This window comes from Lissotriton helveticus, chromosome 5_1 (assembly GCF_964261635.1).
Source record: "Lissotriton helveticus chromosome 5_1, aLisHel1.1, whole genome shotgun sequence".
Lineage (NCBI taxonomy): Eukaryota > Metazoa > Chordata > Amphibia > Caudata > Salamandridae > Lissotriton > Lissotriton helveticus.
In genome coordinates, this window is record NC_136065.1 from 1,842,750,381 (window position 1) to 1,842,775,995 (window position 25,615).

Sequence of the window (25,615 nt, forward strand, 5' to 3'; positions counted from 1 at the left end):
CGCCATGTGTAGACCAGGCTATATCATGATGCAGGATTAGCGTCCTCACATCGACGCGCTGCTGGCATGCCAAAGATAAGCAATGTCTGCGCCCGCCCATCATGATGTCCAGTTTGCTTCAGTATCTATTTTGATGTAGATACATTTTCTCTGGGTAATGCAAGGCTCTCAGCCATATATAGTGGAATGCTTCATCATCTTGCTTCCCACAATGTAATCTACATGTGGGTCCGAGTGGGCTTGACAACCTAGTATGGAATGAGTTTTTTTGTTGTTGCTGTTTTGAGACTAGAGTGGGAATATTAGAATAGCCTGGCTCTGTCCACTAAAGTATTTCATTATAGGTTGCCTTGGTTGGATTAAAAACTTGAGTAGTGTTGACGGTTTCCTTCTAGAAGTTTGCTTCTTGAATTAAGTAGCCCCATTTGGTATGCAATTATACGTTTTCGCATGCAAAATACGTTTCTATGACAAAGACAATACGGACGCACAACAAAACTTTTGCAAAATACTCCTATCGGGGTATGCATTGTGTTATCTGAATTTTTCCGTGGATACGCCAATCGCAACACCCCGCCGTACATGTTCTATTGAGTGTAGTTTCAGGTGTTCTGCTAACATTATTTATAGAAGTCATTTATTTCCAAAATTGCTTTCTTGGCTTCCGTTACTTCAGAAAAGTATTGAATTCGCTCCATTAATTTGGTGATGTCCTGATTGTACAGTTTTTTTTCTACATGTTTTGAAAAATAGCCCACTTTTTCCCTTCTAAACCAGTTTATTTCTTATTTTTGTATTAATCATTTATCCATATAATTTTTTTAAAGAGTTCTTTCTACTTGAAAAGTTACTTTTCAAGCTCGGTCAGAAATAGATAGGTCTACTTCTTAAGGAATATTGATCTGAAACCTTAAAGCGGGTTTTATGTATGCCTTCAGCCCCATTCTATAGGGCAGTCCACTGCAAAGTTGTGTTGTATTGATGTGTAGGGCATCTTTAGAAGTGACACTTAGGCTTCCCTATGTGTCTTTGTTTAACACTATATTGTTACTAAGAAAATCAAAGCTGATTGCTGAACAGGCATATTTTTGCCATTTCCATTTGCATTTCACCATAGCTAGTTCATTGTATTGTTCTTTACCTACTAGCAATTATAGTTTATTTTTTGTTATCTTATTAAAGTGCAATGGGGCAATGTTGTAAACAGACGCTGAGGATGAGGGGAGGGTGTCTTAGATTGTATGTCAGTGGCAGAGTGCAACCAGTGCATTCTCTTGTTCGATGGGTGAAATATGGGCCAGTGTGGGTATGCCACGGCATTAACAGTAGAGCCTTGAAAAATGCTTTGAAGCAACTCCTTTACCCACTCGTAAGACCCAGACGATTAACCTCTCTTACCTATGAAATTATAAAAGCAAAATGTATTTTTCTTATACCAGATAACGGTATCCTTGGAGCTGAATCTGCACAAACAAGCCTGAAAAGCTCTTCTAAAAACACACAGCATACCATCAGTTAAACACTGCAGACATTTTAGCATTGCTTTGCTCGCAAGTAAATCTTTGGCTGTTTTCTTCCAATTCTTCTCTAGGTTCTGTACATATTGAGTAAATACAGTGGACCACATCTTCTGCATACCTCCAGGTCACACTTTACAATCCCTCATTGATGATCTGCTCACCTAGTCTGTGAATTTGGAGCCAAGTTCTAGAACATTTGTAACACCTTTGAGTGGCAACCCCTGAGTGAGTTCTGGTGACCCACCCCCCACCCCCAACATTTCAATAAAACAAATGGAGGGAGGTAAGTAAGAACCCCATGGAACCTCTGTGAATCTGAGACAACTACTCATTTGCAGTCATCCAGATTTTACTATTGAGGTGTGGCGCCGCGGCCAGGGCGACTGACGCTGGAATCTGGGGACCACGGTTCGATCCCCGGCTCCGGCGGCAGGTTAGCCCAGCACCATGTGACTCTGGGCAATAGCTCGCTTAATCTTTCCGATGGCCCCCCAGCGCCTAGAGACACCTCAATTGTGCGCTTTACAAATGTGGACTTTACTTTACTATTAAACTATGTTTTACATCTGTTACTGTAAGAACTGTAAGATTTAGTTCATTCCTCTCTACACTAGACAACCCCACCACTTCACTAATAGAAAAGAATGTCTTAGTCTGTACACTACATTTAGAACCCATGACTAAGTAACATTAACAGTGACGCTGAACTTGTTCTCTAGGATGGACAGAATGTTATTTTGCACATTTACTTGCGACATTTCTGTGACGTTTTTGGCCCCAATTTCACTTGGCTTTCCAGCATACATTTCCAATCACTAGAAAACACTTTTTGTGTATCTCCATATGCCACTGCTCCAGAGATATCTATTACTTTATGGTTGTTCAACATTAGAAAATCATCCAAGACGTGATTATTTATTTCATTCTTGTGTTCATGAGCAAATTTAGTGATCAGTTCGCCTATGCTCACAGTCTGCACTTTAGCCAGAATCTTTATTTCAGCACACATTAATGAGGATGGGATATCTTACCCGCATTCCATATTAATGTAAGTGATTGTTTTTTCAAAGTTTCATTCTTGTGTTTCAGATTTCATTACTTCATGTCACAGAATTGTTTTTTACTCTACCAACGTGGGTTAGCCAACTAAAGTGGCAAAATGTTGCTTTGGAAACAAAGCTAACAAAAATAACTTCAAACCATGAATTATTTGAAATATTGGTTAACATCGAGGGTGGATCCACAATAGAGGCTCATGTTTTTACTTTTTGCACATTTTAAGATTGTACAGTTTTTATTGTGCCCAATATGTGAGGTTGAAAGCACAGCCTAAGTAGCAGGCGTGCATCCGTGCTAAAAGCTTCCATCTGTGCCGTGGGACCTTCTCATTTGAGAAATGGGATTTCCGGCCTAATTGTTGGTAGTTTCAGCAGTGAAGGCAGTCTGCCTTTTAGCATCAATGGGACACCAGGTGATTTTGCAAAGGTCAACGAGCAGCCACCAGTTAATACCTATTACCAACCTTACCTGGGTTTAAGCAGGTGACCTGGAAGTGACATGCGCTCTGTGCCATCCTGTTCCTTTGAGACGCCCACTGGCATATATAGGAGGAGACTAGGGGAAAAGGATGGGTGTATAGCAAAGCATTAGTGTCCGAGGAGTATGGAGTAAATTTACTGAAGCTCTAGCGGTAAACAAGCTGAGTCTGCTCCCGTTTAAATGCCGGGTCATTAATCTCAAACATAGCTGGTACAGTTACTGAAGCGGAAACGGTAGTATAATTCCTAATGTTAGGTGTTTGATGCTGAGCATTCTTAAAGCTTAAAATGTAGAGCATGCACAACAACGAAATGATCAGTTTCTTTAAGCAGCTTAACTTCGAACCCTAGTGTGGTCTAAAGGTTGTATCAGTCATCAGATGTGTTAAAGCAAAAAGTTATTTTTTTAAACTCCATCTATTGATGTAGGGCATGTAGATCTTTTTATAGTATCAGTATATGAAAAAGCTTTAGGAACCTCCCACTCACGTGGAGAGAAGCACCCAACCACGCTTCACCACACCCAGCCAATCCAAGCACTCATTAAGCTCAGAATATTATACCAAATTGATATACACTTTAGGGGCCTTCTGTACCTAGCTGAAGAGAGAGCTTCAGGGGAGCTTGTGAAACCCTGTGTGCTGAAACATCAGTTAACACTTACCACTGGAGGGATGGAGCCATACATGTCCTTTGTTACAAGGGTTTGATAGAATGCTGCTTTTTAGACTCAGGTTAGGATCCATTCGCAGACTACAGTCACAGACTACTGTCATTTCCTACAATGAATGACTGGTGGCATCATTTACCAGCCTGCCCGTGTGATTCTCAATCAACTCAGAAACATTTTTCTGTAAATTTTATGCGACAGAAAGAAAAGCACTACTTGTACCTGTATTAAGGTTGTTTGGTCTAAGACAGTGTCGTATTGCACTAATTCGTTTGCAATGCCTTAAAGTGCACATTTCCTGGAGGATTGCTTTGTACATTATCCAATCCAATCCAAAAATTCTTTATTTCGGCCATTTAGACCATAAAAGATTCATTATAACATTTAAAACGACATAAAACAAACAATAAAAACGGGGCAAGGTACAACATACATCAAATTCACTTTCCTGAGGTGCTGGCACATAAAAAGCAGTTGACTATAATTAGTTACAATTCATTGTGCATATTGCATGAAGTTAACCTTTTAATATTTTCCCCATTTTCTGCCACAAGGCCATTAGGTACTTAGCAACTGCAAAAACTATATGATGCAGAGTACTTGTCTTAAAAATTCTGAGTGAGTGCAAGCAATTTCTAATGCCCAAATTCCTACACAATGGCAATAGCCAATATTTCCTCGGTCTCGTGTAGGCAGGGCAGAAAAATAACACGTGTGGAGCGTCCTCCTCATTCGCACTACACCCAGGACAAATTTTATCGTTCAACATCGACCATTTGCTAGTAAAAGTTTTTAGGGGCAAGGTGCCCAACCTCCATTGAATGAACAGTTTCCTTGCCTTAATCGGATAAATAATGTCCATAAAACCTTCGAAATGAAAAGAATTTTTGGTGTCCAAAAATCGATCAGTTAGGGTGCCGACTCTAGATGCACACACAAGCGAGACTAGACTTTTGTCCTTGTAGATCTTAACAAGCCTTTTGCGTGCCACCCCGAGACAGCTTCTTTTAGGATCCTCCCACAGCTCAGACAGTCCCAGGCGATAGAATTCTCGTTTAATATAGGCCAGCCAAGGAATTCTGTCGCGATGATTGAGGATCAGGACATGCCTGAGATCTTGCCTGTAGTGGGAAAGTTCACCAGTAGACCAGAGCCTATGCCAAAAACTCAAGGGTTTTAATGCCAATTCATCCCCTATTGAAGGGAGCCCCAGCTCTAATCTCTAAGGTAGCAAGGGTGTGCCTTGGGGAAGGGCCAGCAGGCGTCTAAGAAAGTCAAGACAAGATCTAACCCAGCTTTATGGCCCCACAACTCACCACCATAGGATGAGGCTGCTCTGGCTTGTGTTTTGTACATCTCCAGGGCTGGGCTGAGAGGTTTAAAGGTTGATGAATTTGTAACTTTCAGAATTGCCCCCGCCATCTGGGATAACTTTAAACGGGATCTAGCTATCTGAGGACCCCATGATAGATTTTCGTGTAAAGTTACCCCCAGATACTGAAACGTTCTGACCCTTTCAAGCCTTTCAGATCCCAGAGTTGGATTGGGCCTGGTTGTTGTGGCGGGGTTAAATACCATGAATTTGGTTTTTTCTGCGTTAATCTCCAGGGCATGGGTCCTGCAGAAATCCCCAAACCCATCCAGTATCCTTTGAATCCCCATCGGGGATTTGGAAAGCAGGAGGGTGTCCTCTGCAAACATGATAGCCGGAACCCTCCTGCCTGCCAACCTAGGTGCGTCGTTGTCCCTGACATTGTCAAGATGGGATATGACACTGTTAACAAAGAGGCAAAACAGGGTCGGCGCAAGAACGCAACCCTGTCTTACCCCCCTGAGAACTGGAAACCTAGAGGACAACGCTCCATCCCTCCCACACCTAACCTGGGCAAAATTACCATCATGGAGCCTGATTATAGCCTGTAGCAGTTGTGGAGGAACACCCAGCTCCTTAAGAACCGCCCATAATTTCTTGCGGGGTACCAAATCAAATGCGGACTTCAGGACCACAAACACCATGTACAGACTCCCCCCCCCCCCCCCCCCTCAATCCCCACTGTTTTCCAGTAGAGAAGGACGAGGCGGAAAATCTGATCCATGGTGGACGTGTTTTTCCTGAAGCCCGCCTGGAGGGGACTAAGGATCGCGTTGTCCTCCATCCAGTCAAGGAGATGATCCAGGAGAAGGCGGGCAAAAAGCTTTTGGGGTACATCTATAAGACTGATCGGCCTGTAGTTAGCTGGGAGCAGAGGAGAGCCCTTTTTAAAAATCGGTACTATCTCTGCCCCCAGCCAAGTACAGGGGATCTCCATCCCTCCCGGGATAGAATTGAATATAATTAAGAAGTAAGGACCCCAGATCTCAGGATGGTATCGAAACAAATCTCCAGGGAGTTTGTCGAGACCTGGGGCCTTCCCTAACGCCAGTCTTTCCATTGCATTCAGTACCTCCCCCAGTGTGAATTCTAGTTTAATCAGCGGGCTCAGATGGAGTCTCAAGGACTGCCTCATTGGCGGAATCAGTGATGTCTTGATACAATTTTCTAAAGTGTGATTCCCAAACAGAGGCAGTAATGTTTGGCTCGACTGCTGGTTTAGGTTCACCTGTGCCTGTAGTGACTAGAGCCCAGAATTTTCTTAGGTCCCTGGTTTCCAGCGCCAGAGATAGGTCTTGCAATCTCTCCCAATCCCATTCTGATTTTGCCTGGGCGATGGCTTCCCTATATTTATGTCTCAGGAGAACTACCTTGTCCTTACTAGTACCAGACTTTATCATAGAAATCAGCTCAGTTTTTCTCTTTTTACAAGTACCATTGTACCAAGCTGAGGTCACTGTCCTCTTCTTCCTAGACATCACCTCAGGAAAAAAGACCTCTCTTAAACTTCCCACTAAATCTGCATTGATTTGGGCGAGTTTATGATTAAAATCAATACTTATGGGTTTATTTATTAGTTCATCCACTTCGACAAACTTTGGAAGTACCAGTTCATACATTTTTGCAATAGACTCGGTAGAACTTACTAATTTCCCCATCTTACCCTGCGTCTGTTGTTGGATAAAACTAAGTTCCCTGTCTCCTCGCTATGATCTGCAATTGCAGACCGTTTTTCGGGGACAGGATGTACCATATCTAAGCAGAGGGCATTATGATCACTATCTGATCTTTCAATTACCCTGAAGTCCTGGACCTTGGACCACAAGCCCGTGTCTACAAAAATATAATCCAGGCGCGATTCGTGGCCCTTCCTATTGAAGGTACACAAGGAGGGGGTATCAGATGGAGTACGCCCATTGCAGGCCCTCAGGGCAAAATTTAGGGTCAGAGACATTATCTGCACCGCTAAAGATTATCTGCACCGCTCTGTACATTAAAAGAGTGCTTAGAATCAGGAAAACAATGTGATGGGATAGTAAAGAGCAGAGGAGGTTGGACGGTGATATGTGATATGGGTATTAATTCTTCATATTCACAATCATATTTTTGAATTAATCTCATAATTGATCTGATTCTGTCTTAGCCTGTATTTTTTCGCCGGCACAAGGGGGTCCTCCTAGTTTTAGTAATGTTTTATCAAATGGAAATTTTATAAATATGGAGAAATTGAATTGTCATGAACTCGTTTTAAATATTTGCACCTGCAACTGTTTTTTATTGTGCTTTTAGGATAGTTTTTTCTAAAATCGAATAAAGCTTATTTTGATTGATTGATATACACTGAAAAGGACTGTATTCAGCATAACTTGAGCTGCTAAAAAAACTGAACTAGGCAACAGTGTTGTTTGTAGGCACTGCCTCCGCAGAACATGCCCCAAATCTGGAATGGGACTCTGTAATAGTTTGTGTCTCACCATCAACCCCACCACCTCCCCTCGTCCCGTCCCCGCCCCCCCCACCCCCCACCTCAACACTATTTTTGCTACCTTAATGGGCAATTTGGGGGTGGTGGGGATGGGGCACTAGTAATCAGTGAATTTATTATTGTTTTCCCCTCTATTAAATGAATGGGTTGAATGCTGCCCATCCTGGCATTGTGCTTGACCCTTAAATGCTTTAACAATCATCCCCCGTCCCCTGAGGGGGGATTGAGGAGTTTATCACCAGTCTGCCCTCCACAAAGGGGCTGAAAGCCTACTAAATACTATGGATTATTTATTTATTTTTTACCCAATAAAAAATGGGTTGGGTTCATTCATATGCTGGTCCACACCTCCACCCTAATGCTCTAATAGACTCTCTGTCCATTACCCAGCACCCACTCCCCCCCCCCTCCCTTCCAGGGCAAGTGAGAGGGAATTCAGATTAAGGGGTGTAGTGTTGATATATTGACAATTGGAAGGGGTGGGGTAACGCCCCCATCCTGCCTGTCCTGGGTTGCAGAGACTGTCTGGTGCCCGGGATTGGGTATGCAGTGCACTGGCACTATGGGCAACCACGCATCATCTTCTATTTCTCACTTTTTTCACTGTTCGTCTGGAGGGCTCTCTGACCCCTTTACGATGGGCTGATATATGATAATAAAACAATCTGCCCACCCAGAGGGACTATCATCACCCCAGACTGCCAAGGAAAAAGTGAGAAAAGGACTGGGTGGGATTCAGGGCCATCTTGGTGTCACTCCCCATGCCTCAGCACCAGACGGTATGTACTTCTCAAATGGCCCATATGTTAAAACTAAGCCTCATGAAATTAGTTTCCTACTGCTTGCCATAGTAAATGGCTGCACTAATCCGGCTCTGTCTAATGGCAAAGTGGGAACCTGCCCAATACTCCACTTTTCTCTAACCAGAGACTGAGAGGAATCTTGGATGGCGTGGCATGCATGTACCCCAGCATGCATGTACCCCAGCAGGGTTTCCTTGCCAAAAATGCCCTGCAAATATTGGTATGGGTGAAAACTACCCCCCCCCCCCCCCACCTCCCATATTTGTAACATAAAACGTTGGAATTTGGCACGCACATCATTGCAATGGACCAAAAACATAACCATGTGAAGACCTCTTTCACACGGTCTATGTTTTAACTGTTTCATGCCAGAGGCATGAATATGCTCAGCCACACAACAAGGGTACAGTTTTTATCTAGAAGAGTCGGGGGAATACCAGGTGGTACAATTTTGTTTTTTTTGGATCCCTGTAGATTCTATAACTTTCCCTCATGTAAATGAAAGTCAATGCTGGGTTGTAGCCAATGATTGAGTTTGCAGGGCATTCTGGATCACAAAGCTTAGTGGGGTCCATGCAAGTCATACCACCCTGGATGTTTAGTTTTCAGAAATATCTGTTTTTTATTGATTTTCCTGGGGTCTACCTAAGTTTGCCCCAAATATTGCATGTGCTCCCATCACTAAAAAAAGGTCAATTTCCAAGGCAAAAATGTCTCCATGTTTCATTTATTAGGCTCTCTTGTTGTGGTGATAACCCCAGCACACAAGTGTGGTACCATTTTTATCAGGAGAAATGTGGGAACACAGAGTAGAAGAAAGTTTTGTTGTTATCAATTGAATTTTTCTTTTTTTGGCCTCCACATGTAAGCCAGTGTGCAAGAAAGAACACATTTTGCAATGTCCTCTCAATCTCATGTTAGTATTGGTATTAAGAGTTGTATAAATAATCATTATTGCTAAATTTGGCATCCTTGGAAAATTTCAGAGATGCATAGGTTTCTTACACACCTCATTTTTCATTCATTAGATTTTACTATATGAATTGAAGCATAGCCAGTATGAAAAATATTATTAGCTGCAGCTCAGTTGTGAGCTCAATGTATAGTGAGTTTTTAACAAACTCCATAAATCCATGCAACCAGAAGAATCTGACAATTGTAACCGCATATTATCTTTGCGAATTGGCCACCAGTTAAAAAAAATGTAGATTAAAACGTCATTTATTTCTATTTCTTTCTGTTTATTTTTGTTGACCGCTGAATGACCATTTTTCTTTTTTTTCAGCAATGTGTAGCTGTCTGGGTTCTCAGATTGGTTTCACACTTGTTTTCACCACAAACTGCACATAGATTGAAAACATCAAAATAAAACTGAGGTTAAATTATAATAGGAGAAACTTTTTCTTCTTTCTATTCAAATCCAACATAAGCTACACAAACATTAGAAATAATAAAGTTATAATTAACTATAACTAGCGCCTGCTCCATGTACAGGTTATATATACCCATGCATATTACATACCATGTCATATAAAATTATAGCATTCATAACACTTATGACATCTGAATTGGCATGATTTGTGAGCACACAGTGCATGGTAGAGTAGCCAAGTATACTTGATGTAGTGTGGCGAGTGAGGTGACCAGAATGTGTACAGAGATTCATGACTTGTAGTAATTTGAAAGTGGTGCATAAATTGAAGTTAAAACTAACTTTATAATTTCTAATGTTTGTGTAGTTTAAGTTGGATTTATATATAGAAAAAAGAAATAAAGTTTACCTAACTATAACTTATCATTAACCTTTGTTTTTTTAATTGAATTTCAGTATTTTTTTTTATTTTTTATGAAAACACGTTTACAGTTCAGATCTTGCAGTTTACTGTTGTGAAGTGTGGTAGAGTGGAGGAGAGTGTTGTAAAGTGTACTGTCCTACAGTACAATGTTGTGGAGTGACATATAGTGGAGTAGCGTACACTAGAGTAGTGTAGGGTGGAATAATGTGTTTAGTGGCAAACAGTGTAGTGACATGGAGTGGGGTTTCAGTAGAGTTGAGAGAGTACAGTGTTGTCTAGTGAAATGGCGTAGACTATAGTAGCAAAGAGCGTAGTGACAAGGAGTTGTGTAGAATGTAGTGTAATATGGTGTAATGGCGTACACTGAATTGTTGTGGAGTGATGTACAGTAGAGTGGCATTCAGTGGAATAGCGTAGAGTGCAGTGGCGCACAGTGGAAAGGCATAGAGTAGAATACCTTAGAGTGTATTGTCATTGAGTTGCGTACCGTGGAGTGGCGTAGGCTGGAGTGTCATACAATGGAGTAGCATATAGTACAATAGCGTAAAGTGGAGGGTGTGTTAACAGACGTAGCTTGAAAGTGTGTGAGTGCATTTAAATGTAATGTGGCTGGAGTATACAATGTGAGGTGTTAATGTAATTTGTGGTAGTATGTGTGAATGCTGTTGGTAGTGTTAAAGTTATTAGTTTTGAAAAACATTTTATATTTTGCAGCTGTATACCTCGTTAAGCTCACGGTATACTGTGATACATGCAGATGAGAAGTCAGTATGTGATTGGCTAATGGCTGAGTTTACCAAAAGTAAAAAACAGCTGTGTAGTTTTTGTCACAGTTTTGCTGCATTCTGGGTTGGTGCCTCAGATATAGGGAAGTATTAGGTTTTATTGTTCACTACCTATTGGCACTTCATTTAAGTGGCAATAGGTAGAGAAATGACTGCAGTAATTTGTAGATATTACTGTACTACTCTGTAGACGTCTGTGTGCATATTTAAATATGTTAAAAATACAAACTACACTTTAGTACACTGTATTTATAAAATGTAGTCTATTTTTAATGCTTTTAACTTTTGTTTTGGTACCGCGGAACTCCCAAGGTAGTACCACATTACTTAGAGGTTTAAAAAAAAATAAAAAAGGCAATATATTCTACTCTGTGCCCCGCCGTTCTAGGGCGCATTGTACATCTGTAAATTCTATGGCACTCTAGGCCACCCTGTGGCACTCTAGGCCACCCTGTGGCACTCTAGGCCTCTGCCCTCTAGGCCACTATACTCTGCAACACTCTTCGCCAATACATGTAACGCCACTCCACTTATTGCCACTCCGCTCCATTGTGCACCACTCCGCTCTATTGTGCACCACTCCGCTCTATTGTGCACCACCCAAAAAGCGATGGCTGTAGCTGAGATCTGGGACTATGGGTGAATGTTTGACATGGTTCAGCATTCCGCCCATCATCGATTTGTGTTGCTATAGTCGCCCAATGTGGGAAGGGTATGCCCAAACGTTGTTCTTCTACTCACTATACCACTGGATTCAAGCTAACCTGGCTGAAGAGGGGTGATAACCCAAAACTGGTCTCAGGATGCGTTTTTTCTGGTCCAGGAAGGACCTTGCCTGGCATTTCGGGCTGGACTGTTCCTCTGGGACTGATTTGCATATAGCTGGGTCCAAATTGGGTTGGCATGGTGAACAACGGATTTATCCCACATCTGTGACTAGGGTGAATGTTTGACAATGTTAAACATTCAGTTTGTTGACCCTCTCTAATCTACGCCAATGTATTCTACGATGCTGAATTCTATGCCACTGCACTCTACACCATTGCTATTTACGTAACTATACTCTGCAACACTCTATGCCAGTGCTCTCTGCACCACTCTACGCCATTGCATTCTATGCCACTGCACTCTACTGTGCGCCACTGTAATCCGTGCCACAGAACTCTACTCCACTAAACTCTACACCAGTTCACTCTATGCCAATGCACTCGACACCACATAACTTTACAATACTCTACTCTGCAGCACTGCACAGTAAGCCACTGAACTCAATGCCATTCTACTCTTCACTACTGCATCCTATGCCAATCCACCCTATGCCCCTGCATTCTACTGCACTATACTCTAGTCTGCACCAATCTACGCCAGTCTACTCTGCATCACTCCACTCTACACCACTGCACTCTGTGGCAGTTTATTCTACTCTGCGCCTCTCCACCCCTGCGCCTCTCCACCCCTGCGCCTCTCCCTGCAATGCACGCCGCTGAATTCTATGCAGCTGCACTCTGTGCCATTATACGCTGCAACACTCTACCTACCTACGCCAATGCACTTTATACCAGTCAACTATACACCACTGCACAGTACTCCACTCCAATACACTACAATATATGCCACTCCAATACACAACTATCTCTTCCTCTCCACTGTACTCTACTCCATTCTTTGACATTTCACTCTACGTCACTCCAATCCACGCTCCTCTACACCACTGTTAGCCATGCTGAACAGCAGCCACACTATGGGCAACATGGCTATAACAAATTGGATAAGCCAATAGCCCATGCATAGGCGAGACCTATTTGCTTTGACTATGCTTGTTGACAACTGAGCTCCTTATCCTCCAACCTCTGCTCTGGAACTACCAAGAAACCTAAGACCTCCCATGTGCAAGCTTCCGGTTTAAAAGGATGTGCATTGGAGATTCCAGTACATACTCAGTAGCTTTAAAATGAATATCTGTTGTATAATTGAGCTTCCCCTTGATCCACTTTTATAAAGCCCTCACAATGTTGTTGCATTGATGAAATGTTGAACATGTTTGCAGTAGTTTCTTTTGGTAACTTGTTGCTGCTTTCAGTGACAAGGTTCTATATTCATTAACCCATTTTTAGGTCAAAGCCTACCAGACAGCGCAGCTTTCTAGTTTTCTAACAACTTCTTGAGGACATTCGGAAAGCTTCTCTGGGAATGCATTCTGCCCATTGCTTACGACCAGCTTTGTGACTCACATTTGCTTGTTTTCTGTTTGTTGGCTCTATTCGTTTTAGGCTGTCCAGCTTGACTTTGTCCCTTCCCTTGCCTAAACCCCATTTTTTAGGTCTCCCCTAGCGAATGCAGCGCATGCGCTGATTCGCCTTGGCGAGACTACTCTTTTGGGTTTGGTGCACTTAGGGAGACAAACCATGTCTGGCAATGTGCATGCGCACGGCGTCAGGACACTCCGTACGCACCTCCGTCGGCTCCACACAGACAGCTTGTCATGGCAGGCATGGGGCCGGTCTACAAGTCATAAGGTGACGCTGCAAAACTCACAAATTAAAGATCTCTCTCTCTCTCTCTCTCTCTCACCCTCTTCATCTCTCGAATTCACACAAAAAGAGATTCTGTGAAGGGCAGCGCTAGCAGACAGTCCCGTGACATAACTACATCTGGCCAGGGGTCACGGACATACAGCGCACGCATTGGTTTCTCACGCACAACATACTGGGTAGACGTTATTGCCACAAAAACACTGACACTGTCTGCATTACGCTACAATGTGGAAAAAGGGGAGAGGGGTTGGCCTAACGGCTAAGGCGCTCGACCTCGGACCTGGGGATCTGGGTTAGAGTCTCAGTAACGACGCCAAAAACCTCCTGTGATTCTGGGCAAATCACTTAATCTCCCCGTGCCTAAAAATGAAAGTGTGTCCTCATGTAACGTAACTGGTGCTATGTAAAGCGCTCTGATACCTGATTCGGTTCGGGTCTAGTTCGCGCTATATAAAACTCTGCAAAGAAAAAAAAAACGGTTACGAGCGGCTTTCCTTTGATGCAGGAGAGCAGCTATCTGCAATGTCAAAATGTGGAGTATCAATTCGTCGATATCAACTGAGGCTCGTGACCTCTGAGGAGACGGCGATAGCGAGAGGAGAGGTGGACTACTGACTAAGAATGCAAGCAAGGAAGCAGGGGCGTGGCTACCGCAGGCACATCGCATGCGCTGTGGCCCATTTAACAATTAAAGCCCTGTATTTTACTTCTCCGACAGCAGCCAATCCTTGTTTGCATCAGGGCCCATGTCATCCATGCTACTCTACTTGCAGATGGGGAGAACCCCAGAGAATGCTCCATCATAAGCTCTTTTTGGGGAGAAGCTCTGAGCCCTTTAATCTCACCCAGCACGGACTAACACGGGAGTCAGCTGTCCACAAATGCTTTGTGTTCCTCATTTCTGCTGAATTTAAAATGAAGGTAGACCGTATCTAATGGCAGCAATCCATGCAATGTGATTGGCTGAGGAAAAAATGTTAATGACCTCCTATATAGAACCACATCATGTGCACAGTACGCATCAGTTTGAATGTAGTACACGGGTCTGTAGGAGCTCTCTGTCTGGTATTTTTATGTTCACTTCTGAGAGGGCCGGTCTGAGTCCTCCCCAGATAGTTTAAATATCTGTGTTTGTGGTAATTAACGCCTCAGAGATTGTGTGAGTCTCTGGGCTAGAATGCATGACTAACAGTCTGTGGCAGTTCGTGACTGACAGTTTGAGTACGTGGATGTATGTGAATCCGTCTGCGAGAATGTGTGTGGATATGACTGTCGTTTTGAAGAGCCTATCTGAAAGTGTGTGTGTGTGTTTGGAGTTTTATTCATCTCTGAGAATCTATGTGGAACAGAGGCACAACTAGAGCCAAATTTCGGGGGGACTACTAAAACCTTTGTGGGGTAGGGGGCTGATTCTTCCAGTAATATGCAGAGTGGAGATGCAGGGGCTCTAAGAAGGAGTGAAAACAGAACAAAGCCTCAATAGCATGTAAATGGTCTTCTAAAGACCTGTGAAGTACTCTGATGCGGCTGTGTGTGCCCGCCTGATGTGCAATGTGTAATGGTATTCTACAAGCCGGAATCACGCTGTGCCATCACAGCGCCGCCATGAGAACAGATGCGTCTTTAGTACGCATTCGTCCAACCTGCAACTTGTTATAACAACTTGCCTTAGGGGAGTGCTGGATTTTGGAATAGGATAATTTACTATTCCAACTCGAGTATGCGCAACAGTAGGGAAGGTGTCTGACTTTAAATCCAACAACATTCCACCAATGCGCCCCCCCAACCCCTCAAAGGCAAGTCGTTATAACAACTTGCGAGCTGAACGAATTCGTACTAAAGACGCTTTAGTTCTTTTGCCGGCACTGTAAAGGCACAGCGAGATTCCGGCTTCGGTCTGAAGGACGTTTCTCTTTGTTTGTGTCTGTCTTGTGCAATAATGGCGCTTATAAGGGTGAGGCCTCACTTCCAACTGCTTCAAGTTGGAGTTGTTTTTTGTTTGCATAGAACTTCCAGTGACTTCATGATACAATAGTCCCTTTGTGCAATGCACAAATAGGTAATCACATCAGGAAACTTAAGTATTATACCAACAAGGCCAATGAAACCACCAACAGAAGCAGAAAGCTTTTCAAAATCAAGCACCATATTGACCCCCTGCTAGACCCACCAATTCTTCAATCCACAGAAAAGTCCAATGCCACCAACCGCTTCTTCAGTGAAAAAAAAAATACAGAAGATTTCAAAGCACATCGACAACACTAAGCCTGCCCTTTTCCATAGAATCCTACAATGATTTTCTTTCAAAGCCCTATCTCTTGCATATCTTGCTTACATATTCCTACCCTCAAAGCCAATTCCTATTAAGAAGCATTTTCTCTTGTAACGCTTCTTCACCCCTACTTATCATTGTCCATGGCTCTCTCACTCAAGGCATCTTCCCAGAAGCTGTCAGGATAGGCCAGATCATCCCACTCCTAAAGAAACCCACTCTAGAGCTTCATTACTTCATCAACTATTAGCCCACCACTCGCCTACCATTCTTCAGCAAGATCATTGCGAAAGTAGTCTACGTTCAACTCCAAGATCACATCAATGCTAACTATCTCTTGCACGAATAAGTCAGGCTTCTGATCGCGCTGCAGCACGGAGACTGCTATTTTGCACATCATAGACAATGCCCACCTGACGATAGATGACTACCCGGCTCCTCCTTAGCTGTTGTAAAGTGCACAGAGTCCTAAGGCCAGACATGCAAAAATTGGGGGGACCGTGACAAAAATGGGGTCATTAGTAACACAGGGTTTCTCTAGCTGAAAGCATGGAGAACTATTTACCCCTCATGGGAGTTCTAATTGCTATGGCGGAAAAACCTGTGAAAAACATCAGTATTGCTGTGGTCAGCCCCAGGCCTGTCAGCTAGCATAACGTCCACAACCTAATATGAGATCGACCACTTCAACAGCTTAGGCACCCCACAATCTGCACCAATCACCTAAGAGACCCGTGGCCTGAGAGAGTAAATGAGTGCCACGCAGGTATGATCTCAGTTTCTTCTGGGACAAGACCACTGCAAAGGCCCCCTCTCTCAATAGCACTCTACTGACCAACTGATAAATGCTCTTGGTTGGTCCTGTTCTTCATCGTTTAGCTGTGAAAGCAATGCCTCTAAGCCATGCTTTAAGCGTCTGTCTGCACAACAAACTCTTTGCTGACGTTGGCTGCCTTGAGGACTGGTACAGTACACATCACCTCCTTCAGGGTGTCAAAGGCCTTCTAACTCTTCTCTGTCCATATCAACCTTCTGGATTGTTTCTTTGAGGTCAGTTCCGTAAGAAGTGCAACAGTGCTCCATTACCCCTTAACAAATTTGCAGTAGTACCTGGTTGTGCTCCAATTGGCTCTCAGTGCACATGTCCCCCGCTAACTTGCTGGCCAAGGTACACCACAGAGTCCTGCCATTTGTCAGCCTTTTTTATTTTTTTTATAAATTCTTTTTATTAACGGCTTAGGAACCAGTGGCGGTCAACACATTCGTACATTATAGTTGCTTCAGCGCACCTTAACCCCTTCGACGCTGATGACGAGCTGGGCTCATCATGAGGTAGCCTCCTCGCACGCTCATGACAAGCCCAGCTCGTCACGTAACATGCGCTTTTGAAAAAGTCAGCGTACGAGCGGAATTCCGCCCGCACGCATGCGGTTAAATAACACAGAGTGTACAGTTTACCATCAATTTTAGAGCGATCACACCAGCTTGTCATAAAACAACTTACATTTCCACCTCCACTGCTGTATGCAAGGGTTGAGGGGGCTCACATATGTTGCCTCTGTACTTGTTCCAATTAGACCACACCGCCCCCCATTTTTTGGGGCACCCCCGTGCCATGTACACAGTCTTTTCCTGGAGCATGCACCAGTCCATGTCCTTTTTCCATGCGCTAATCTTCGGAGGCGTGACTGCCTCCCAAAGCCTAGCAATGTTTCGCTTTGCCACTGCTTGTCTAAGCGTAACCCATAACCTCCCCTTTGCTGGTAGGCATTAGTCAGCCTTAAGCACTTCCTTTAGGTGTGTCATGTGATCTTTCCAGCTGGAGCAGAACACAGAAATGTCATCCGAGTAAGCAGCACTGAAGTCCTCCAACCGAGGGATGTCTGGAGAACTCATACACTCCTACGTTGAACATCTTGGATACTTCTCCTTTGATGATGGCCCTTGCACAGTCTGACAGCCTATAGATTTTAAACTTGATAGGCATGCTGTCATCAGTATCAACATGTGAGTAGCCCAGGTATCGGCAAGAACAGTGAGGCAAATTGCTACAGCAACATCTGGCGACATTCCTTCTACTGAGAAAGTGCAATTCCCTCATGAAACCTTCCTTGTCATTGTGCGACAGGAGAATTGGGGGGCTCACTCTCACAATCTCGGTCTTTTAATCTCTGACTTGTCAAAGTAGAGTTTCATTCTGTTCAGATGCAGGACCCTTCTTTGGGTCTCAAGATGAACAAGATATACCGCCTCACCCTTTTGTCTTTTACTACATGGGGCCTGGTCCAGCTATGTTGCAGTTCTCAGGGCTTTACTGGTTCCATGACCCAAACTTTTTGGCCAGACTGGTACTTTAACAGAGTCACCTTTTGATCATACCATCATTGATCATTTCCTAACTGGCCTCCAGATTAAGATTGTCTTGCTTCATGTACTGGGCCAACATGGGGCTCACAGCCATCACATAGTCCACCACTTCTTGGGCAGGTTGCTTGGGTAGGTTCTCCCACCCATCTCTCACAAGCCAGAGGAGTCCCGTGACAGCATGCCCAAACAAAAGCCCATAGGGGCTGAAGCGAATTCCCTTTTGTGGAACCTTTTTTGTAGGCAAACAATAGATATGGCAGCAATATTCACCATTTAGACCTTAAGCCCTTCCTATACAAATAATCATGTTATTCAGGGTCTTTTTGAATCTATTGCCACGAACCCAGTGGTTTGGCATGGAGAACTTTGTAAATCACCGCACACTCATTCCACATGAACCTCAGGTATGCACACATGATGTTTGTACGTTTCTCCCCCGATGTGACACTGCTTCTTTGGGGAACCCTACTCAAGTAAAGATACCCACTAGGGCCTAGCATCATGGGCGGGACTGCAGACCTCAAAGTTATAAGCTCCAGACTTCAGGTGCCATGGTCCACCACCACCAAGATGAAACTTTACCCAGAGGCTTTTTTTAGGGTACATGGGCTGGACAATGCCCACGTCCACCCTCTCAAATGATGTTCCTACGATAGTGAAGTTCTGGAGGGGAGCTTTCCTCCTGAACACCGACAAGACATGCAAGAATGGCAGAATGAAACTAGCTTCTTTCTCATTTGGGGCCATTAAAAGTGGCTGATCAGCCTATCATATGTCTTGGCTTACCCCAGGCGCACTGCCAAATGTATTGTATTGTATTGTAATTACATTTGTATAGCGCTTACTACCCTAAGGAGCCATTGAAGCGCTTTTTTTCGGTGAGTAGCCCGCTGCTCCAGGACCCATAGAGGATTAGTGTTGAATTAGTATAGTGAAACATGCAAGTACATTTTAAGTGGTGGATAGGTTAGTCAGTTATTTGGATTCAGAAGGATAGAAGAGGAAAAAAGGTTTGTATTTATATAGCGCTTGTTACCCCTGATTGGTTGTTGAAGCACGCTACTCCGGAAACCCATAAAGGATTAGTGGTGAATTAGTATGGTGAAACATGAAAGTAATTTGAGTGGTGGATATTAGTCCGTTATTTTGAGTGAGGAGTATAGCAGGGGGAAAGAAAGGGAAGAAAGGTTTGCATCCATATAGCACCTGTTACCCCTGATGGGTGTTGAAGCGCTTCTCTGGCGAGTAGCATGCTACTCCAGAACCCATAAAGGATTAGTGTTGAAAATTAGTAAAGTAAATATGAAGTAATTTGAGTGGTGGATATGTTATTCAGTTATTTGGATAGAGAAGGGTAGGTGGTGGGAAAGAAGAGGGAAAGAGATTTGCACGTATATAGCGCTTGCTGGGGGTTTTGAAGTGCTTTTTTGGCGAGTAGCACGCTAAGGATTAGTGTTGAATTAGTATGGTGAACCATGAAATTAATTTGAGCGTGTAGGTCATAAGCCAGATCCAGTAAGAAGGCCTAATAGCACTGGCAGTCTGGCTTCCCCAGATCTTAGACGTTTATGCTCACTGTAAAGGATGCCATCCTTCTAATAGATCAGGTTAACTCTAAAAATATCTAAATTTTTTATGCTCAATTCTGTTGCCAAAGAGCTTCAATAGTGGAGCATTCTCTCTATGCCTGCAGAAGTCAGCCTGAGATGGTCTCCTTCCAGCCTACTAACGAACCAGCTCAGGCATGTTACGCAAGGCAGACACCTTCTCTCTTGATTGTTCTGGTTCATCCCCAGGAGTGAACTCTTCCCAGACCCTGGGAACTTCAGGAGTTATTTTCCTACGTTCTTGCCCATTCTCTTTCTGGCCCATTCTCTTTCTGGCAGGAACCAGGTCCTATTTTTCAGGCATAAACAAACTGAGTTTATCGCTTGTGCCCTGTATGAAGAAACATAGAACACCGACCTCTGATGGTGTGACAAGGGGCTTCTTCCCATAAATCCACATCCCTTCTGTCTAGAAGTGGACTGGGAATATCCAGAAGTATCCCATCCATAGTTGGTCTTGTAGTGTATTTTAAAGATCTCCTTTTTAGGTCTCGGCTATAACGCGCTGAAAGCGCGTTCTCGCCAGAGAACTATTGTCGGCGTCTCAGCCGTCTGAGACGCCGAAGTGAGACAAGACCTGGCCGCGCGCAGCGTTTCCCCATAGGATAACGTTGTGCGCGCGGCTAGGTCTTGTGTCCACAGTGCTAATGCAGGCCCGATCGCGACGCGCGCCTGCTGGAATGCAGGGGGAGTCTGCATACCAGCGCGCGGCGCTGCTAAAGAGGAGACTGAGTGCGGGAGAGGCGGAGGCTGTTATGGCCTTCACGTTTTCCCTCTGTCTTTCTTTAAATACTTGTATAAAAATAAGGTGGGAACATGAAAAATTATGATAAAATGATTTAAATACCGTAATGTCCTCTACGATGTAATGACTTCCGATGCAATTGGATGAAAAACTTACCTGTGATGTAAATACTCCGATGTTGCGCCCTGTCGGCTGTAGCGCAGACTGTCCACTCTTAAACACTCAGAAATGTTTAAAATAAAGACGCGGTGCTGTTTAATTCACCGGTTATTTTTGGCTTTGGGCCAAGCAATATTTCTATGATTTTTCACCTTGAAATCTGCATATTATGCTCCTTTTCCCGCAGAAATCTGCATATATTTACGCCTTTTCTCACACATTTGTCTGCGGCGCTGCCGGTGCCCATGAGTGGGCAGCACGTGCTGCACCCAGGCCTGGTTGCAACGCCTCCTGGGTCCGAGCTCTATCAATGGCGATAATCAATGACTCTGACGTCAGTGCATTGATCGTCGCAGACGAGCCCTGCAGAGGTGAGCCCCGCCGGTGTGCCCCTCCCCCAATGCTGAAGTGTCCAGGGCCCGCCTCCAGGCAGAGCGCAGCGTAGGTCATTTCAGATGTCGATACGTGCATTGATTAGGGCTTGCATTATTCATCAGGATCGATTATCTGTGTGTCTGTGTGTTTCTGCCATTTATTGGAGCAGTCACCCGTGCCCTTGTATTATAGCATTTATATATAGCGCTTGCTCCTCCTGTCTGCGGTGCTGAAGCGCTTACTCACGCGCCTAGCTAGTGATACCAGGCCGAACGTGTTGAGGTTTTTATGAAACAACGCAATTTAAGTACAAATTGGTAATTCTGCTATTGTTGCAGAGCGCTACAGATCATACGTCTGATGTAGCGCTTGGTGGCCCTGGGAAGCGCTACGTGTAGGGGGAATTCCACTGGTGGGTAAAGAGAGTGCGTTGAAGGACTTTCTGCCCGTGGGGTCAACCCGAGTTTTCGCTCTTTCGAGAAATGGGGGGATTTTTAATCACCCCCAACTATGTCCGGCCGAAAACTGCTGCTTTAAATGAACCAATCATTAACCTCCACGTCACCAGCTCAGAGAATGTGGCATAACCACCTAGCAGAGGCTCGGGCCAGAACAGCGTATTCATAACCTCATCACTAGCAGAACCAGGCTCTGGGCACCCCAGAAAAGGCTGGAACGAGGCCGCACTGCGGACAGCTCTTTGAAGCCATACAGTGGCAGTGTGCGCTATAGAGATTATGCTAAAATACAAGAACAGTCTTACCCCAATGATGGAAAGTGCATGGCAGGGTTACTGGGGGAGGATGTGATGCTGAACGAAATTGTTCATTTTGCTCAGCGCACAATAGTACTTTTTACACTTTTTTTTTTTTAGCTCGTTATAAAATAAAAGTTGTTGGGCTAAAAACGGGTAACAAGCAAATGGCTTTTTAAAAATTTTTTTTAAAAGCGTTTTTCTTTGTTGCCAGTGTCAGGACACCTCTGGTAACCATGTGATTTATCATTTGTGTAATCAGCCAGTCGATGAGTAACCTTGACACTTGGGGGTTATTCACAAACCTTAACTAATTTACGAGTGTAATGTTACTACTTGTAGCTTTTCACATGGATCTCTGCTATTGGCATTGTAAATGACAGTGCCATTTATTTATGTTTTAAAAACAAAAAAATAAATAAAAATAATGTCATGAGCAATGCCAATAGCTCTAACTTTAACAATGCCGAGACCATTGCATTGTAAATGCTTGTTAATTATGGTTGGGCAGTAAACTCCACTCCACCGGTGGAGCTCACTGACTTTTGCCCAATCTGCTAGAAGCACAGAGTTCGGCTAAAGCTCGGCCAACCGCTGCATGGGGGGATTTTTTCTTGCGCGCAGCTCGCCAATCATAAGTTGGCACGTGCAAGCAAAAAAAGCGAGAGGTAGACCGCATCCCGGCAAGATTTCTCAATGTGTGCGATGACGACAGGTTGCATTGAGAAAGTTGCCGCTTGCATTGCAAAAGCTGCTGCTCGAGTAGAATATCAACTTGAGCAGCAGAATGAAGCAGCGCTCACTGGCGCACCGCGTGGTGCTGTTCACGTTGATTTTACAGCATGGGACAAGCACCTAGTGCTAAAAATCAGCATGAGCAGTGTGACGAACAGGAATTCTGCTGCTCGTGTAACACCGTGGATTCTCTGAGAGGTTTTAGATACCTTCACGGAATTCCGCGGAGTAAAAGTCTGCGAGCCTAACAACCGTTCTTGTGTCTGCCCCCATGTACCTACTTGGACACTCCAGTGCTGAGCCAGAAGTCCGCCTCTTTTCCAAGCTCTGTGGGATCAAATAGGTTGGATTCAATCAAGTGCTGGCACACTTCTGTAACACAATGACTTAGAATGTGCTCTCCCATAAACAGATTATACAGCCCATCACAGTCATTTATTTTTCTGCCTTTCACCCACCCCTCCACTGCTTTAATAGGCACATCAACAAAAACGTACCAAAACTGCTGTGACTGCTTTGGGCATCCTTAAATTTCAAGAAATATTTCTCCAGAGAGAGACCATACTTGTGGAAAAGGGCGGCCTTCATGGGTTGGTACTGAAACTACTCAGCTGTTTAGAGACTCAATAGGACACCCCTCCCCACAGATGGCAGGTGCTTCCACAGATTAATCAATACAAACGTTTTTCCCCTGGAGTTACTGTTAAAATCCAAACTTTCCGTATGTGGATGCTCAGTTATCAAGAGAAGAACTGTAGCTATAACTTCGTTGTCAAAAAATTGGGTGGGAGGGGATACCAGAGCTTCTGTGCATAATGTTTTTTATGGTAGAGGGTTTAATCCTACAGAGCCTTGTGTTTATACATTGGCAATTGGGAACGTTTGCTTCTTTTTTTTTTTTTTTTTTTTTTTTACTGCAAAGCCCAATAAAGTTTATGAGGAAAAAAAAATGATACCACAATATTTAGACTCTCATAAATATATACAAATAAAGTACTAGTGACATTCGCTAATGTACTTTATCATCTATTGGACCATATACATCATCAAAAACATTTGGTCCAAAAATAACATAGAAAACAACTGTATACTATCAAATACTGAAAGTGCTGACCCAGCATTTCGGTGGCACCTTAACCTTTATCCCACCTTCTTCTGGACCAATAACTGAATAAACAAGCATTTGCAGTGCAATAGGTCTCGCATTTGCAAGAGTTTAAGCTGTTGGCATTGTAAATGACTATGCCTTTTATTTACTTGTTGGTTTGTTTTTAAAACATAAATAAAAGGCATTGCCATTTACAATGCCAAAAGCTTAAACTCTTGCAAATGCGAGACCTATTGCATTGCAAATGCTTGTTGTATTCTTTCATCAGAAATGGATTTCTGTAAACAGGCCTTTAAATCGTCTTCTTATCTTGTCACGCTTGCTGTACATTGGAAGACCCGGGTCAAATATCAAGCTCCCTTCCAGGGAGTTTGATGTTTACTTTTCTTTCTCTTACTTCACAGTGAGAAGATTTGTGTGAGAATCATGCTGGCTTCTGGGGAAGTGCTTGAAGAAGACTGTACAATGTTTCTTATTTTGCACACAACAGAATTTAAATGCCTTTAAATGAAACTTCCAGATATTTCAGAATTAGAAAAGCTCAAATGAAGCACATTTTTGGTCATTCTGAAGTGTGGTGGAAACGGATATTTAATACAATCAAACAAATCAATAAACTAGGTGATGACATTTCCACACATTATTGTTTATGCGCTGTATACTTTTTAGTAAAACTGTATGTCTGTGCAAATATAATGGTCATTTTATGTGAAGATGTGTTGTCTATAAGGGCAGTGTGTTACCACACCATGCATATTCCACTGAACTCTGCACCACTCCACACTGTGCCACTCTTCTCTGCACTCAACTCTGCACCACTCCTCTCTGTGCCGCGTTACTCCTTGTTACTCCTTGCTACTCCTTTCTATGCCATTGCACTGTACCCAACACTACTATGCTATGCGCCATTGCACGCTGCGCCACTGACTCTGTGCCACTCTACTTTACTCTCTACCACTCCACTGTATGCCAGTGCACTCTGTGTCAATTCACTCTTCGCCACGCCACTGTACTGTTCACAACTTCTCTGTGCAACTCCACTCTGCATCACGATACGCTAATCTACTGTGCACCACAGTAGTCTATGCCACTTTACTCAGCAACACTGTGTACCACTGTACTCTTGCCCATTCGACGCTACGTCACTGCTCTCTATGCTACTCTATTCTACACCACTATACTCTACACCACACTTCACCCCTGCACTCATCGCAAACGTGCGCTGCTGCTCTACTACACACTACTGCACTCTACAACATTCTATTCTTCAACACAGCACTCTGCCTCTGAACTCTGTTACTGCAGTCTAAGCTGCGCCACTCTACTCTAAACCATTGCGCCAGTGCACTAAACGCCATTTTACTCAAACCCAATGCCAACTACTATGCACCACTGTACTCCTCCCCACAATATCCTACTCTATAACACAGTATACCACTGCACTCTGCCACAGCACTCTACGTCACTGCACTCTACCCTATTGCACGCGAAGCCATCCTACTCTGTACCTTCTCCATTCTGTGCCTCCCTTCACTGCGCCATACCAGTGCACTCTGCACCACTGTACTTTACTCTGCTCCACCGGACTCTACACCATTGCGCTCTGTCACTGCACTTTGCCACTCGACACCATTCTACAACACTGTACTCTACACCACTGCTCTCTGTGCCACTCTGCAAGACTGCACTCTGAGCAACTGAACTCAGCGCCACTCTACACCAATGTGTTCTACGTTGCTGCACTCTATGCCACTCCATTCTACTCTACACCACTCTACTCTGCACAACTGCACTCTGTATCACTCCACACCACTTTAATGTGTTCTGCACCACTGCACTCTGCACAGTACACTCTACGCCACTCTGCTTTACACCTGTGCACGCTACCCTGAACCACTCCACCCTATTCTGAACTATACCAGTTGAAACAAGGTACTGCACTCTATCACTGCACTCTACTCACTACACTCTACACCCCTACTCTACATCA

General features: G+C 43.9%; 1 protein-coding gene across 4 annotated transcripts in view; it reads left to right on the plus strand.

Annotated features, from left to right (window-relative positions):
- SPOP (speckle type BTB/POZ protein) overlaps positions 1-25,615 on the plus strand; it is a 344,731-nt gene that overhangs the window by 72,278 nt on the left and 246,838 nt on the right. The gene's annotated exons all lie outside the window — the stretch shown is intronic.